Source organism: Lagopus leucura, unplaced genomic scaffold, assembly GCF_019238085.1.
Source record: "Lagopus leucura isolate 7727_CA_CO unplaced genomic scaffold, USGS_WTPT01 Super-Scaffold_73, whole genome shotgun sequence".
NCBI lineage: Eukaryota > Metazoa > Chordata > Aves > Galliformes > Phasianidae > Lagopus > Lagopus leucura.
This window is the reverse complement of record NW_024962252.1, coordinates 80,672,132-80,688,782: the sequence shown is the minus strand read 5'-3', so window position 1 is coordinate 80,688,782 and position 16,651 is coordinate 80,672,132. Positions and strand designations below refer to the sequence as shown.

General features: G+C 40.6%; 1 protein-coding gene across 5 annotated transcripts in view; it reads right to left on the bottom strand.

The window, feature by feature from the left end:
* The window catches only part of TRERF1 (transcriptional regulating factor 1), a 100,417-nt gene that overhangs the window by 58,998 nt on the left and 24,768 nt on the right, over nt 1-16,651 (bottom strand). For 3 of the 5 annotated variants that reach the window (XM_042885914.1, XM_042885945.1, XM_042885936.1), the window contains exon 2: nt 12,974-13,029. The gene's annotated coding sequence lies outside the window, so the exon portion shown is untranslated. Of the gene's footprint in view, nt 1-1,889; nt 2,101-12,973; nt 13,030-16,651 lie in introns of all 5 variants that reach the window. The other 2 variants (XM_042885924.1, XM_042885931.1) reach the window with 1 other exon arrangement.

Genomic DNA, 16,651 nt, shown 5'->3' with positions numbered 1-16,651 from the left:
CTACTAAACTGGAGAGCTTTCTGTTTTCTCTCTCCTCTATAGATATTTGTGAAATACAGCTCAGCCACTTCACTTAATGTAGGCATGCTAGGCCTTTTTTTTTTTTTTTTTTTTTTAATTCAAAAAAAAATCTAACAGTGAAACAGGTTTTCCAACTGTAATCGATCTCTCAGCTTTCTGAAAATGCATGTCAGTTTTTTTAAGCATTTTTTTCTAAAGCTGGCACATAAGTACTGGACTCAGCACTCAAGTAATGATTTTGTTCTATTATACACTGGTAATACTATATATTCCTACAGTACACATTCAGCTTTTGTGTCCAAAGACTGCAGTGAGTCTTTTAGTAGTATTACAAGGTCTGTATTTTGTTAGTTTAACTGTAACTTCCCAACTTCTTTCCAATGCAAAACGCTCCCCAGAATGTGGCTAAGTCCTTCCCTCTGCATAATGTACAGAGGTGGACTGGTCTGTGCTAACGTACTACTCAAATAAGTCTATACAATAAGGCATTTAATCTCATGTGAGACAGAGGACATATCATTATTTACCATACCCCTGATCGTTGGTGGCAGTTTCAAATGTAACAAAAGGTAACTTTGTTTAGAATCATTATTGGTGATCCTGAAATAATTTTATCTCAGTTCTTCCAACTCAAAGCTGGCAGTTACTTCTCCCTCCCCTTGCTAATAATTACATTGCCTCATCACTCATTTAAACTCAGTGCCATTATTTCTCTATTTGTGTAATGCGTACAGACATAACACACACATAACAGAAATTCTGGCACAAAATTTGTTCCTCTTCACAGAGGACATTTCATGTCCTCACAAGCAACAGCACAGCATACTGCTGTATACTGCTCCATTCTGAGCACTGGATATGGCATTTTAAACACAGCCTTCACTTTCCCACTCATAGAAAAGATTCATGAGTTAAAATAAATCCTGGGTAAGTGCATGCAGGATTGTGGTTTGTTGCTTGTTTGTTGTTTTTTTTTTCTTTAAAGTACCTAATAAAGCATCAGCAACATTAACATTATGGTTATTAGTTTACTTAATACGATGATGCTCCATTAGACAAAAGATAATATAATTGTAGGCTGGAAATTAACGATGGAAACATGTTGATATAGTTACATGGAGTCATGAAACTTTTTCAAATGTAGGGGCACTGTGTCTACAATACAGTTTAAACAAGTTAACTTATCTCATCTGTATATGCATAATAAACTTTTGCTCTATGCTATCATATCAAATACTCATTATTCCAGTACAAAAAAATGTTTGCTTGTTTATGTATAAACACACACACATTCATACATATGTGAAGTTAAGTGAGTACAACTTGTTAGAACATAGTTCTTCCCATGCTTTGACTCAAAAAGAATTCATGTTAATAGATGAAAATACTTGCACAGTTACACTTTTCTGTCTTTTTTTAAGAGTACAAAAGCTATCTTTTAGACAAACTGCACCAGCATTGTGATGCTGTGCTAGAAAAGCAGCATGCACAAATAGGAACAGGGGCAGAAGTGTCTGAATCCAGTGTCAAAGGAGCCAGAAGTCAGTTGATGTTACAGACTCTGAGATGACTCCCGAAAAGCAAGGATTGTATCAAAACCCAAGTACCCAGTGTGGCTTAGCCCACAAGGATTTATTTAGGGCATGGAAACACTAATACAAATCTGGAAGTGTTCATTTCCTAGGCTAAAGTTTAATAGAACTTTAACTTTTTAACAAAGGTCAAAGTTTCAACACATCTCCTGAGGTTAGCACTGCTTCAGTAAAACCAGTACAGCTATTCACTGAACCCCAGTTGAACAGCAGATTAGTTACTACTCACAAAGCCTTGCCTAGAATATTTAACTGATTAGCTAACAACATACTTACCAGAGCTCATATATTTAAAAAAACTTAATTAGTCAGAGCCTAATAGTTCAGAAGATGTCCAACTTGTCTGTCAGAAGAGCAACAGCATCATCATGCAGTAGATCCTAAGTAGCCAAGCTGAGGACTCTCTTCTCTGATTAAGAGGTTTGGGTTTTTGTTTCAATCCACATCATTAAGTCAAAAGGTAGTAATTTCTTCATTTCCGAGTGCACTAGTATACAAAACAAGAAAAAGGCAGGGTTTTCAGTTCTCACCTGCTCACAGGAAGTTCACACCTCACTGTCACCAACTAAAATATAACAGAAACATCAGCAGCTCCAACCATCTGCTAATCTTTCCCATTCGCTATGAGCTGGCTTCAAACAAACCAAGACATCTTTTCAAGTGTCACTTCCGGGGTTGCAGAAGGCAGCCCAGGCCAGGTAGACAGAAACTCAGATCAAGCACAGTTCTGTCCCAGGAGGACAGCACAGATCTCTCCTCACTACAAAACACGCCTGAGCTTCAGGTCTACTGAGCGTAGGAGATGAGGTCATTGCCTGAAAGGAAAATCCTACCATGGATACACAGCTTAAAATGCTGCTAGCCATTACTCTCTGGCAAGTTTTTGGCATATGGGCATTTTGCAGCTTTTCAAGTATGATCCAAATGACCAAGTAGGCCAAGAGACTGTTTCTTTAAACACCGAATTTCTAATATAGGTTCTAGTCAGTCACTTAGCACTGCATTTGTCTTTTGTGGTTGCGCTTATTTCCTATTTAAGAGAAGGACTGTAATAGTTCCTGGTCTGTCACATTTTCTTCAAATAAGATGTTTCAGCAGCAGCTTCCTCTTGTGATACATTATTCTGCATTGGTGAGCACCGTGTTCGCCCTCATTGTGCTCAGAAAAGCTGTCATCTACAGAAAAGATTTACAGACGTGAGGCAATAAGACAAAAGAGTTCAAAATCCCATTTATGATAGTCTATGGGAATTTTCCCCCATATCTAGATTCATTTCTCCCTTCTCCATCTGCACTTCCCATCTATTTCAAAACAATGAACAAATGTTTCTCTAGCTACACAGACCTGGCACGTTTCATTTTCCTTGTCGTTTAAGAGATGCACACAAACTATTGTGTATTAATAGTAAGAACACTCTGCACTTTGTAAAGCTTTATTCAAAGCATTCTGTGATCTTCCTCTGAAAGCACTAATTTGGCACCTTCACAGTAGATCTGAAGCTTGTATTCTAACTTATTCCACACAGGTGGAAGCTCAGAGACACGGTCAGACTGAAGCAACTGGCTCTTGGTGGAACCATAGGAAGAACTTATGTCCTGCCTTCCCACACTCAAGAACTCATGTCCTGCCTTCCCACACTCATTCTGTATTTCAACATGCCTGACCAACGCTTGCTCCTGCGCTTCCTGCACCACATTTAACTTCAGAAAATGTAGCCTCGTCTTTCCTCTTTTAGTCACTGGCAGAACTTCCCAGACAGCTTCCCCCCCCACCCAAGGATTTTCCAAGGTTAAATAGTTAAATCATTAAGGAATAATTTCACCATCTCTTAAGGAAACTACCTACACAAAAGAAAACATTCTCCCAACATCAATCTATGTGGCTGTGTTTTTGCATTCCAGATAACAGCCACACTAGTTGAGTATGAAAAGCTAATATTAACCTGTTCCAAATGAAAAGAATACTCTCAGGATCTGTTCTTTAAAAATAATATCCTTGGATATGCAAGGGACTGCTAGTCAAATATCACAAAAGTCTCAATTTGTTTTAAACAGGAGAAAAAGAACATAGGTCAGTCCTTTTCTCTCATCTTCAGCTATTCTTCAGGCGCAATTTTTATGTAACTGCACAATTGTATTTTTTTTAATAAGAAGTAAATGTAAGCATACAAAAGAGAGGACAAGCAACCAAAAAAGGATTAACATTATAATACTATGGTAACATCTGAATAAGGAAGTGATTTCAAATTTAACCAGTAATGAAAACCAAAATCACATATGAAAAGAAGGCAGGTCAAATGAGCATAAACTTGTCTTACATTGCAGACATCACAAGAGCTCCTAACTGCACATGACTCACTAAAGCATAAAGAATATTATTTGATTCTCACACAAGGATCCATCACCATGGCACTGGGACACAAAATCCTCAGTCTTGTTTCAACAAAAATACTTCAGTCACACAAGATAATACCTCATCATTAACCACTGCCAGCTATGGTTTTCCTAAATGATGGCCACTACTACTTTTACTCAAATCTCACACAATAACAGGTCTCACCAGCAACTGTTGGTTGAACTTCAGATTAATCTACTGATGAACGCTATGTATCTTGAGGCTAAATTAAACACAAAATAGGGTTCATCTCCTTTCTTTCTCTCAGGAAGTCTTAAAACCACAAAGCAGTCCAAGACTCCCCTCTCACTGCGGTATTCAGAGCATGCCATCCTACTTCTTTCATTCTCTCACACCATGCCCAGAAATAGGAGAGAAACAAGAACACACTCTGACACAGCTCCAACTCCCAACCCAAAACTCAAGAACAGCTGGTCTCCCCAATTAAGTGATCCATGGTATGTGTATCCATCTATTGCTAGAGAGAGAATGCAGAATCCCCTTGAGGGATACTCAGTGTAAATGGAACGTTTCCAGGGAGCAAGGTTCATCCAAAATCCTATTAAAGGCAGAAGTTTTACAGGAAGATGCACAAACATACTCCAAGCACGTTTGTCACTCAGTAAAAGCTGGTTGGATATCCTAATAGTGTTGTCAGAGTTCTACCTCAATTGAGATCTGCTTGTGAGAGTGATGGTCTAAGTAGTTCAATTTCAGAGGACACTCTCAGGAGAAGACTTCTCCCTCCATTAAGGCTACAAAAGAACATTATATTACTTTGTTTTGTTTGTTTGTTTTTTAAGTAACAAGCTAGCAGAGGAAAGCGGAGAGAAAAAGGAGAGTTTCTTCTTCCAAGTTGTCTACTTAAGAAATCTGGAAGAAGTTTAAGCATGACACAGAAGACTACTAATTTGCCTGTCTAAAACACACTGATGAGGAGAAGGGCTAGTGGATGTATACTTTTCCTTTTGTAAGCAGCAGCGTGTAATCAGAATGATATTCACATTTTCAAACTAGAAATGAAGAGGATTGAAGTGACACCACTACCTGGGTAAAATCTATCTAAGCCTACAAAAGACAGATTCAAAGAAGAGTATTCCCTAGCCACAAAAAGATGGCTTTGGTGGGAGGCTTCCATGCCTCCAGCTCCCACAGACTGCCTGGGCTGCTCTAAGCACATTCCTTAAGTCACAAATGGGCAGTGAGATGCATAAAAAGAGTGTGAGTAAAACATCCCTGTGGAAACAAAGGCATTGACCTTTTTAATCTCCAAGAGGTATTCAAATACTATACTCACAGGCAATCGTTAAAATGACTCATTAAAGTAGCATACTGTTAAGGCTCAGCATTTGAAAGCAAAAGGCTAATGAAGTACTCAAGCAACAAGCTTTTTTACCTCTTGATAAAATGGAAGGGGAAAAAAGAACCCAGCCCTGTTTGCACACTTTGCAGACAAATTCCCTTTGAAGTTTAACTTTTTTCTTCCTGTTTAACAAAATTACTTCAACAAAATAAAAGTTGGAAATAACTCTACTAAGAAGAAAAAAGGTCCGCTATTCCTTATTGGTAAGCAGCACACAGACAAAAACAAACAAACAAACAAACAAAAAGCCCACAGGAAACTGAGAGCTATTAATTTAGTTTTAGCCAAGTTTTTATGAGACTGTACATTCTGACTATTAGTTGATGCTACTACGCAACTGTCTGGCACACAAACCCATAAAAACTAGACCAAAAAAAAAACCAAAAAGCAGCAACATTAAATTTTTACCTTCAAAAAGAACACAAGTGGCATGAATACAATTCTCTAGAAAATGCTACTTAGCAAAAACAAAACAGCCGTTCCCCCACATATATGCAATGTTTAAAACAAAGAATCCAAAGATGTAATTATGGTCACACAATCCCCATCTAGAAAGTATAAGCTGTTCAATTTAGGGAGTCAAAATCCTTTAAGCATTATCTCTAATGACACTGTGTACCCCACTTCCTCTCATAATTTTTTGTTTTCAGGTCCTGAGAGGATGCTAGCTATCGCCTTTACCAAGGATCTGAAAGAAGGTGTGAAGTCACTTGTCTGCACAGAACACACAACCTCAAGCAACAGTGAGCAATAACGGAATCCAGTTACTTTCTGGTAAAGGCTTTTTCTGTTTATGTATAGTTTACCCAAACAGCAACTAGTTTTAAACACAGCAATTATGCAAAAGTTACAAACTTATATGAATAAAAAGAGGATCACAAGAAATACCCCTGGGCAACAATGTAAAAAGCCTGCGGGTCATAGCAGGCACAATCTAGACACAGAACTTCCTGTACAATCCTGCAGCTAAGCAAGGAAATGTAGCCACTGGATGGATAAGAACACGATTTTGTATGAGGTAGGGTGGGAGGGAGAGCTATTATCTAAGATAAACAGCAGCAAGAACAACACGCATTTCTCTTCTGTTCACCGAAGAAAAGAAAACACCACAAGAATAGCTAAAGATTTAAAAAACTAAGCAGCAGCACATTTTATACTGAGAGTTAAAGAGTCAGCGTATTTGCTTTATCCAAGAGGATAACGGCTATCAGTGACTCAGTGACAAAATGGCTAGATGTCTCTACAAAAATTTACTCAAAAGATAAAGAATGTATTAGTCAAAACTAAGCCCAAAAAGATGCTGCTGGGCAAAGAAAACATTTTGAAGAGTTTAGAATTAATCTCCTCTATGTAATTACAGTTAATTGATACGATGTGCAGTATGCCCAGACATTTATCAGCAGCAAGCTGGCAAGATGCAGTATCTACAAGAAACACTTCATCTCATCCAGCTGACTAAAGCTGTGTCCCATTCCTCTGGTGTTTACATCTTCCCCACTTTGTAGCAATGCCATACATTGGACATGCAGATCTCTGCAGCAAGGTAAAGCCGGCCCGTTTAGCTCTTGAAAGACAACTTCAGAAGCAGAAGCTGTTCCCTGTGCACTACTGAAATAGTAAAACCAAAGTTCACCATTCCAGGTCTTTAACATTCTCTATGACCTCAACTCAAGGTATTTAAGGATATTCCCAGTGCCCCAGGACAGACTGCAAGCCACAGCTCTGCTGCTCTAACTAATAATAACCAGTGCTGGAGACTCACATTTTTGTGTGGCTAGCTGAGGGACATGAAGTGAACTTCCCAAGCAATTGCTGAAGGCAGATCTAAGCACAACAGCTTTTAATGCTAAGATCATCTCCCCGCTTTTCAGCTCATAGCAACTTGCATTAAACAAGGACACCTGGACAAGGCATTATACTACGTTCACCTTATGCATAAATAGATAAAAGAGTTTGCCATATGGATGCATTCTTAACAAAACACTGTTATTACAATCAAAGAACACAAGAAAATACACAGCACAAAAAAAGAGAACTTCTGCAACTCTCCTGGAGGAAAGTGAGTGTAATTTCCAACTGCAACATGTTGCACGCTGTCATCTATAGTAGAGAGTGAGCAACTCCACAAAGTAACAACACAAGTTACACACTTTCCATTAAAGTCACCAAGGGAGGGTTCATGATCTGCACTAGTAAGACAGGTAGAAAGGTAACGGAGGCACATTCTGGGGGACAATAAATGTATTTCACAGAACACATTTTCTAAAACTACAGCCCATTCCTTGGCATTTACGAAGTCCACAAATGACAAGTTACCCCTATCACAGGAATTCAGCACTTGCAGCTGAGGGTCAATACGAACCAAGAGAAAACGTTTTCTGTGGGAGACTAACAGTGAGCAAACCTTGGGTATTCTCAGAGCATAGCCATCTGCTCAATCTGGGTATCTGAACTAATATTTCCCTTGCTTTAAATATCTAGGATGTTTTAACTTTAATCTCAAATGTGAATTCTGCAACTCTTCCTTTATTGCGTTCTCCCCAATATTTTTAGAATGTTTGGATTTTTTTTATTATTATTTTTTTTTCCAACCCTCGATTTACTGGCACTTTTCAGGTTGGCAAGAGAAGCCAGTTTGGAAACTGCACAGACTCCGCCCAGAACAAGTTTTAAAGAAAGAAAAGCAGAACATTTCCCTATCTCTCTCTCTACATCAGCAGCGAAGCATTAGCCTCTCTGCTAGAATTTCACCATCAGCCTCAACTAAAATTTCCCTTTTAAGTCTCCCAGAACCCTATCTTTAATTCAGTTAGGAAAAAAATGGTATGAAGAGTAGAAAGCCATGAGAGATGTGGGGAGGAAGAAGGTAAGGTGAGGAGGGCACGATCCAGATGGCTGGTATTGGTGGTTAACGTTTTAATACCGAGAGTCAATTTGATTTGTTTCAGAAGTTAAGAGGTAAAAAACCCCCCACGAAAAACAAACCCCCAAACCTTCTCTGTTTTTTGTAGCTAGGGTTTCTGAACAGGATTTGAGAGAGGCCACTTTGCACCAACTATAACGATACACAGTGGGATCCTGATACTTACAGCATCATATACAACAATTAATCATTTCAGCAATATGCTACAAAGGAGTATTATCACTTTGTTACTGAAAGGAGAGCTGACTCAAAGAGGACCAAGGGAGTTGCCCCAAACCACGGGGTAGTCATTAGCAGAGCTGCAGTTACAAGTTCCTGGCATCCAGGGCTATTTTCACACTCGTCTGGCAGAGTGGGCACGCAGAACGCTCCCCAGGTGGAGGTCACCTGCTCTGCACACCCCATCTCCTGATGGATGCGCACAGCCCAGGGACTCAAGCCAGAAAAATAATTTTAAGGAGAAGTAAGAGCTAGTGCTCTGCACTGGCTCACTGAGCAGCCATGCAAGCGATAGAGACAGTGCCGGGGGGCAGCGGGAGATAGGTAACATGCAACCCAATCCAACGTGCAATGACAAATGCACTCCATCTTGTTTGTGCTTATGCACTCAGAGAGGAACTTCAGATTAGTTCACTTCTCAAGCAAAAAGTGAAATGGCTCTTTTCATTTCAGCCCCAAAGCTTAACTGTGTGTTTTACAGAGCTGATTTCAGTTTCTCTTAGTTGTTTGATCAAGACTGCAGACAAAGTTACCTGCATCCTACAGAACCACACAGTTCACCATGTGAATACCCTACAGTGAAAGGTGACCTTTGTCATAAGAATAGCTTCAGAAACATTGGATAGGTCAACTGTCCATCTGCATGTTTACAGAAGCACTGATCTTACAACAGCAAGCCTGGGAAACCTAGTGCAACAGAGATGGGAAGGGGGAAGTGAGTATTCCACTTTAAAAGCAGAACCACAGAAATTTGCTCTTCATAACATGATTAGTCTTAACTTACACATAAACTTATAACTAGATCTTTGTTATGTTAGTTCAATATATTCTCTCACTTTCTGTATTCTGCCTAATATTAGCCAGCCCTGAGTTCTCCAGACATTCCTTCTAACTCACTTCATCCTTTGAAGCTGACAGTTATCTACACAGTCAGGCACTGAAGTAATTTATTCTTTCAGAAGCGTTAAGCATTTACAACTTGCAACATCAAGTTGTGCAAATATTCAAATTTTCTGGAAGAAAAAGAAAAGGAAAAAGCATTTACCTTGATGTCTACACTTATGTAGATATTTTCTCCCCCCAAAACTCCATTATTTAGAAGTTTTTCCTTATGCATGAGAGATTTCCCATTTTCCTCCCTGTACTTTCCAGGTACTTTCCAAGTACTGTGACAAAACAACCAAATAACACAAGAAAGGGAACTCAAAATACCTGTTATTTTTTTATTCAAACAAACTCTCTTACTTTGAATGCTTCTCTAAGATGTCTTCTAAGGAGACAAAAATATTCATAAGCAATGTCAAAGGAAATTAGTAATTCTAATCCAACAGTGATGCCAAAATTCTGCACGTACATGCATTAACGTAAGAAGAAACTCCACTGCACAACCAGATTAGACAGAAATCATTCTCTCACTTCACCTCAGTCTGGTCTCATCAAAACCACTTCTTATTCCCTGTAAAAAACAAGAACAGAACATCCAAAATATGGAGGGGGAAAAAAAAAGAAAAACCAACATAAACACTTCAGTGAAATGCTGTAGTTCTCAATGTATTAAGCAAGTGTTTTTCACTGCCAAGAATCATTCAAAAAGAACAACCAGAAATGTTTGCAAAACAGATTGCTACTATAAAATGCATTAACACAGCATGCCCTAGCTATTAATAACAGAATATACATCAACACACTGCTTTTCAGATGATCAATATTAATTGGCAATCTAATTTGGAACTGTTAAGACAAGTGACCTTGGAGCAGCAATCCATCAAGTCTAAGCTAACGGAAGGTGAAAGTAGGCCTGGTTACAGTTACTTCCTTGTCATTTCCTTTTCAGTATGACACAACGCTGTCTCAATGATCAAAGCCATTTTTATCTCACAGATGTACCTCTGAAAATAGATTAGGTCTTATAGAATGATTTTATGTTTCTGATCCAAATCATCAGACAGCCCCTGCAGTTCACAAGGGCCTTGGGCTCCTTGGAAGGAAGGGAGAAAGTCACAAGGAAATACAGGGAAAGGAAAGGAAAAGAATAGGCTGGGTGAGAGCTCTGGCATCCATCGTGTCTCACGATGATCTCGTGAATGTTTCATCATACAGCAGAAGGAGTGGTAGCAGGGAACAGGTTAGGAAATATCCATTAAAACTACACACACATAAGAACAAGGAACAGCTGACAATGGTGGCAAGAGTTTGAACAGGACCGTTCACTTCTTCCTGTGAGGCAGGAAGATAGGAAGTAGGACAGTGGCACCTTTCTGCCCCAGGCTGCTGGGGAAGGAACAAATGAAGCCCCTCTGAAAGCCAAGAGAAGAGAATAAGGCACAGACATTCATAGCTCCAGATTAATTTCAACCCTGAAATGGTATCACATGAAGTGAGGACACAGTCTTCTAGAGGTAAAAGATGAGAGCCAGAGGGAAGTGCTAACTTCGCTCTCTGAGAATCTCATTTCAAAGCCAATTCTATGATTTCTAGGGACCTGACTCGCTATTCGTACCTGCCTGGGGCTGGCAATAAAGCCACGGTGAGAAAAGGTGTCAATGCCTTAAGCTGCAGAAGATGCTCAAGATGCAAAGGTCCCTCAGTGGCTGTTTTATAAGATAAGGAGAGAGCAAGTAAAAAAGAAAAAAAAAAAAATCAAACTGCACAGGTTAAAGAGCACAGATTCATGAATATCCACTTTGCAGCATAGAGCAATGCTTTAAACAAAAAATCAAATGAATGAGTTACATCAATCCAGTAAGCATTAGGAGCAATGCCTTAGGAAAGCAAGCAGCTGAGTGAGTACTGAGGCACAGTCCAAGTTGTGTGCAAAAGCAGCGCACACAAAAGCACTGCATTCGCACCAGAAAAATAAAATTATTTCCAAAATCAACAGAATTTGCTAGACCAAACCAGCTTGAACACAAGCATTCATAGTTAACCTGTGTTTGACTCCACACACTGGCTGTGCATGGGCAACGGCAACACCATGGCTGTGGTCACCATCACGGTGACACGTGGTCAACACACAAGGGGATGGTAGTTCAGCTGAGCTGAACACTCTAAGAAGTCCTGAATGCAGATGTAATTATCCACTCTTGGAACACAGGTAGGCCAGTTCCAACATGTGCGAGTGAAGAAGATGGTTTACATAACAAGCAAAGTATGCATTTACATAATAGCACTGCAGACTGCCAGACCTCTCACCTGAAGAGCTATATTTTACCAGCTATGTGCACACTGTCTACTCAAAGGTGGCCTCCTGAGACATTAAATTACATATTCATAGTGCAACTCAATGGTGGTGTGAAAGGGTGTGGTTTGAATGGACAAAGAGGAAAAGGTCTGACATTGGCTGAATACTAAGAAACAAGTGAGCCTTTGATTCTTGCATACTCCATGCTGGGCTAAGAGCCACCTTAGTTTTCAATTCTTGCATGGGTAGCCACCCTCCAACTCCGCTATGCAAACAAAACTGAAATGGAAAAAAAATAAATCAAGTCTGGCTACAAGAGCTAAATCTCTGAATCAAAGGAAAAAGGCTTTTAGTCCTGATCCTCTTGTAATGACATAATGCATTCAGCTCTTTTCACTACACTTTCCAACCAACAGCCTCAAAGAACAATAGGGATTTTGAGGCCTGTGAGTTACACAAAGCGCAGGACAGCAGGAGACAAAATGAAATACATAAATGAATGAGCAGGATAAGTGACAAGTTAGATGGACTGCAAGTTGAAAAATAGTGCCTGCATCAAACTACTTCTATCTTCAGCTGTTTGTTGTTCCAGTATGGTTATTCCAACATTTCCAACTTTAAAGACACCTAGCCCTCTCCACCAGTGAAAGCATCTGGACCAGAAACTTTTTATCTTCCAGTTTCTATCTGAACCCATCTTTTTCTTTTAAATGTTGCTATTAAAAATCAGCAAACATACAGCTTCCTTCAGAACACCAGTGACAGAAAATTCTTGTTTCACACTCAGACCTAGAGGTATTAACTCATACACATTCTATCTTAATAAAAACTATCTGCTTTTGAAAATATTGCAACAGGAAAAACAAGTTTCAAAGCATAGAAGCTAAAACAGCTCAAAGATCTTTTTACTTTTCAAATATCCTGAGGGAAGGAGGGAAAATCCCAAACCTAAACAAAAAGGTTTTTACCCCACTTGTAACTTTAAGAAAGCTCTACAATGCTAAGATAGGTATAACCAATCTGCCTAAAACCCACACCTGAAAGACTGGCATTTCTATTGTCTAGACTTTGTACATCAATCCACCAGGAGAAAGGAGAGGGACAGAAGCTAGATAGAACCAAAACAATCTCTGCTCAGAGGATCAGCAACAGACAACGTACAAATAAGCACCTCAGTCATTTGCAGACTTTTGACAGGGAATGAAATAGTTGTCTCCAACCAGAATGCAAGACCAGTGAGACTGTTTCGTGTAAGATGTTTATCTTACCCTCTCTCTTACCTTATCAGACACATCTCCTTGCCCTATTCAGAATCCAGCCAGTCACAAAATTCCATCTGCAACAAAAGGAAAAGTCCATTAATACCACGCCATAACTTTACAACAAAAGACTAACAAGCAATTCAAGAAAGAAGTCAAACTTCTATTTCCATTCCAGTATAATCTGCACCCCAGGCAAATCGCCCTCCTGTCTGCAGCAATCTGGGAAACCTGGATATAAAGGTATTAATGATGTTGTAACATGTTCTGTAAGAAACATGCTCTTCCTCCTTTGGAAAGGTTAACAGAGGTGGCCAAGGCATACAGGTTGCCCTCCCGAGTCATAAATAAGTCTGCAGCATCCTCTCATTAAATTAAATGAACATCAAATTATATAATGTGCACAGTGGTAAAATGAGACCAATGGTAATGGTTAGAAATAATCACAGCAGCCTTATACATTGTGGAGACAATTTTCTGTCAGCATATCAAACCAGGGTACATTGCACCTTTTATCTGCAGGCCAAAAAACTGTCAGAACAGACTTTCTTAAATACGGCAAAGCATGCAAGACATGGATGGAACAAAGCTCTCATGCAAACTTTAAATGATGCCTACTCTGATCAAGTGCATTTAATTTTTTTTTACCACCCTTACAAACCAATCTTTCAAGGAAACAAAGTTTCTTCAGGTAAGCATAATGCAATTTAGCATACCTCAAATCCCAAAAGAGTATCACGAACAATGCTGCAACGTTAGAATTAATTGTTCAAAACTGTGATAGACTTGGGCTCCGACAGCAACAGCAAACTCTGCCATGACACAGTTAAGTAAAGGAGGCATGACCTGCAAAACTCAGCCAGTGAGCCAGAAGGGCAGACAGGAGACTTCCAGTTGAATAAAAACACCTTGAAAAGCTCAAGAGACTGCCTAGAGAGAGAAGTGTGTGCCAAGGAGCTAAAATACCACCAGACAAACCCCTCCACATGCCCTGTTAACACTTTCATTGCTCTGCCCACCAGCACCAGAACTTGTTAGTCCACTGCCAGGTTGAAAAAGATCAGAAACATGTACATGAAGTGGGACACTTCAAGAGAATAGGGATGGTGTCTTTTTAAGACTCATTTCTCAGCCCAGTTATCCGAGGGGAGATATGGCAGGAATTGAAGGACTGAAAGCTAATTATTTTCATGTTCACTTATGTTTGCTGTAATGACTCTGCAAAGAGCATTCCCATGCTGACAGCACAAACTCATGCCACCACCTCCCCACCAGCAGGACAAAAAGGTACTCAGGTCCCCAGTAAGGAGGGCTGCTGTGAGCTGGGGTCCTGAGGCTGTTCTGTGGTATACTTTCTTTTTGTTATGTGTAAATTAGCACTGGCTTGTAGAGCTAAAAAGAAACCTGTCATACACTGAACACAATTTCCTCATCTTCACTGACGCAGCTTACTCACTCCTCTTATTTCCTCTTCTCAGTTGCCATTTGCTTCATTCAGAAATACTTTTTATTCATAAGGCCACTGATCATTTTGGTTTTGGCATTACCAGAAACACCTTAACAACATCATCTCACTGAAGGTACTTTTTTGTACAGTGGAGTCTTTAGCTCTCACGACAGAAAATGTCTGAGGAATTGGAAAGCCACTGGCCAGCAGAGTATCACTGTCCTCCTATTCTCCTGCCAGCCCTGACTTTCCTCATGGCTCAACCTCTTTCTGGCTATTTTCAGACAGACTGCAACAACTGTACAAGAACAATGGGGAATTTTGTTTTATTCAAAGAGCAAATGCTTTGCAGCTTCCAATGTAAATATTTTAATTTTTATTTATATATATATATATATATATTTAATTATTTTTAACTCTCTACTGCCCTATTAGTGCTGACATTCACCCAGATCTATGGGACCAGACTCAGCACTTGATACAGAAGTACTGCACTGAACAAGGCTTGTTGACTTCAGGAAAAGCACTTTCAGAAGCAAATCAAAACCGATGGGGAATTTGCTGAGGGGACCTGGGAGGAAAATTATGAAAGCAAAATGAGTCTGCTCAATTCCTGCAGCAGGCTAAGGGCTCATACTATCTCCCATCAAGATAGCGGACCTATTTTAATAGCCAACTTGTACAAAACCACAATCTAAACTGTTTCCAAAGCAACATTATGCCCTGTGACCAGGCTACAAGGGGGAAAAAAAAAAAGTGATGACTATCTCCTTGTCTCATTCATCAGTCTGGCAGTTCCAAACCACACCAACATTGCACACCCTCCACAGAAACGCTAACACCTTCTCCTGAGTTTCCCAAATGAAGTGCTGTCGATCCTACCAATGGGAAGGGAACCGAGTCCTTTTCTGCTGTGTACTACTATTATGGCACAACAGAAGGCAGCAGTGCAGACACCAGGCCATACCACAGTGCTGCTGTGGCCCAGCAGCTGGCCCACACATCTGCAGCTCTCTCATCCACTACGCCATGTCCCTTCTCCACCTCGGACAAGAGGACACACATTGGATGTGCTGCCATTGGCAGATGGTTGGCATTCAGAATTTTACCTTATTTAAAAATAAAGTGGGACACAGATGGTGCTGTTCCTGTTCTCTTTGAGCCTGACTGGAACGTTGTATGGGAACTGCTGAGTCACGGCCTGAACCTCTGATTGATCACCTGAGGTGAGCCATGAGTCAGCCAGAGGAGCACAGGTGAAGGCAATTCACCTGTGCTACCGGAAGGGGTGGAGCCAGGCTCCACCCCTCCTGGACCTATTTAAGAGCTGGCTACCAGAGGGGAAGAATCTCTTCTGGAGATCCTCCTCTTTGATATCTTCTAGTGAGCTCAACCCAAGGGTAAGCTCTTCTACTTATTCTCTTTTGTGATCCTTGTTTGCCTTACTCTTTTGATTATATTGCAATTATAACATCTTGGTTATACAGCTTTGCCTTACTCTTTTGATTATATTGCAATTATAACATCTTGGTTATACAAACGTGAACACAGGCGTGTCTGAACAGGGAAGCTCAGCCCCATGGTGTGTTTCTGCACAGCCCCATTCAGACCCAACAGCCCCTTGAATGGCTGTGCTTCCCGTCCTCTGCCTTTCTCTGAGAGGAATCACTGCTCCTCTTGTACAGACCTCTGCACATCTGATGCCTGCTAGCAACAATTCCCATGCCATCCCCAGGGAAAATCCTTACCATATCCAGCCAAAACCACTGCATTTGTGCAGGGTGCTTGTCAGGTTTCCTAAGTGCTGTGATGCTGCCCATGACCAGCCACACCAGCAGCCTCAATCCTGCAGACCACCCCATGCCAGGTCCATGCTAGGAAGTGTGGAGGGCAGCAGGTGGACTGCCACAGCCCATAAACCCTTGACGGGGACCTACAGCCCACCCAGCTGCAGGGCCTACAAAGTGAACAAGCAGCGAGATCTCCAGACTGCAGTCCATTGAGAACAAACCTTCCAGATGCCTAGATTAGCAAATGATAACTATTAACCACTCCCCATTAGGATGGGGAGGAGAAGGATTGCCTGGTGGTTAATTGAGAGAAATACTCTAATTTGGCGGCAGCAGCAGGACACCCTGGGGACCACAACGCTATTGCTGGTTCTTCAAGGGAAACAGAAGTGCTGGAGAGGCTGGTGCTGTTGTGGAAGGAGGCAGACAGCAGCAGATGTATCACCTGCAAAGCATGCAACA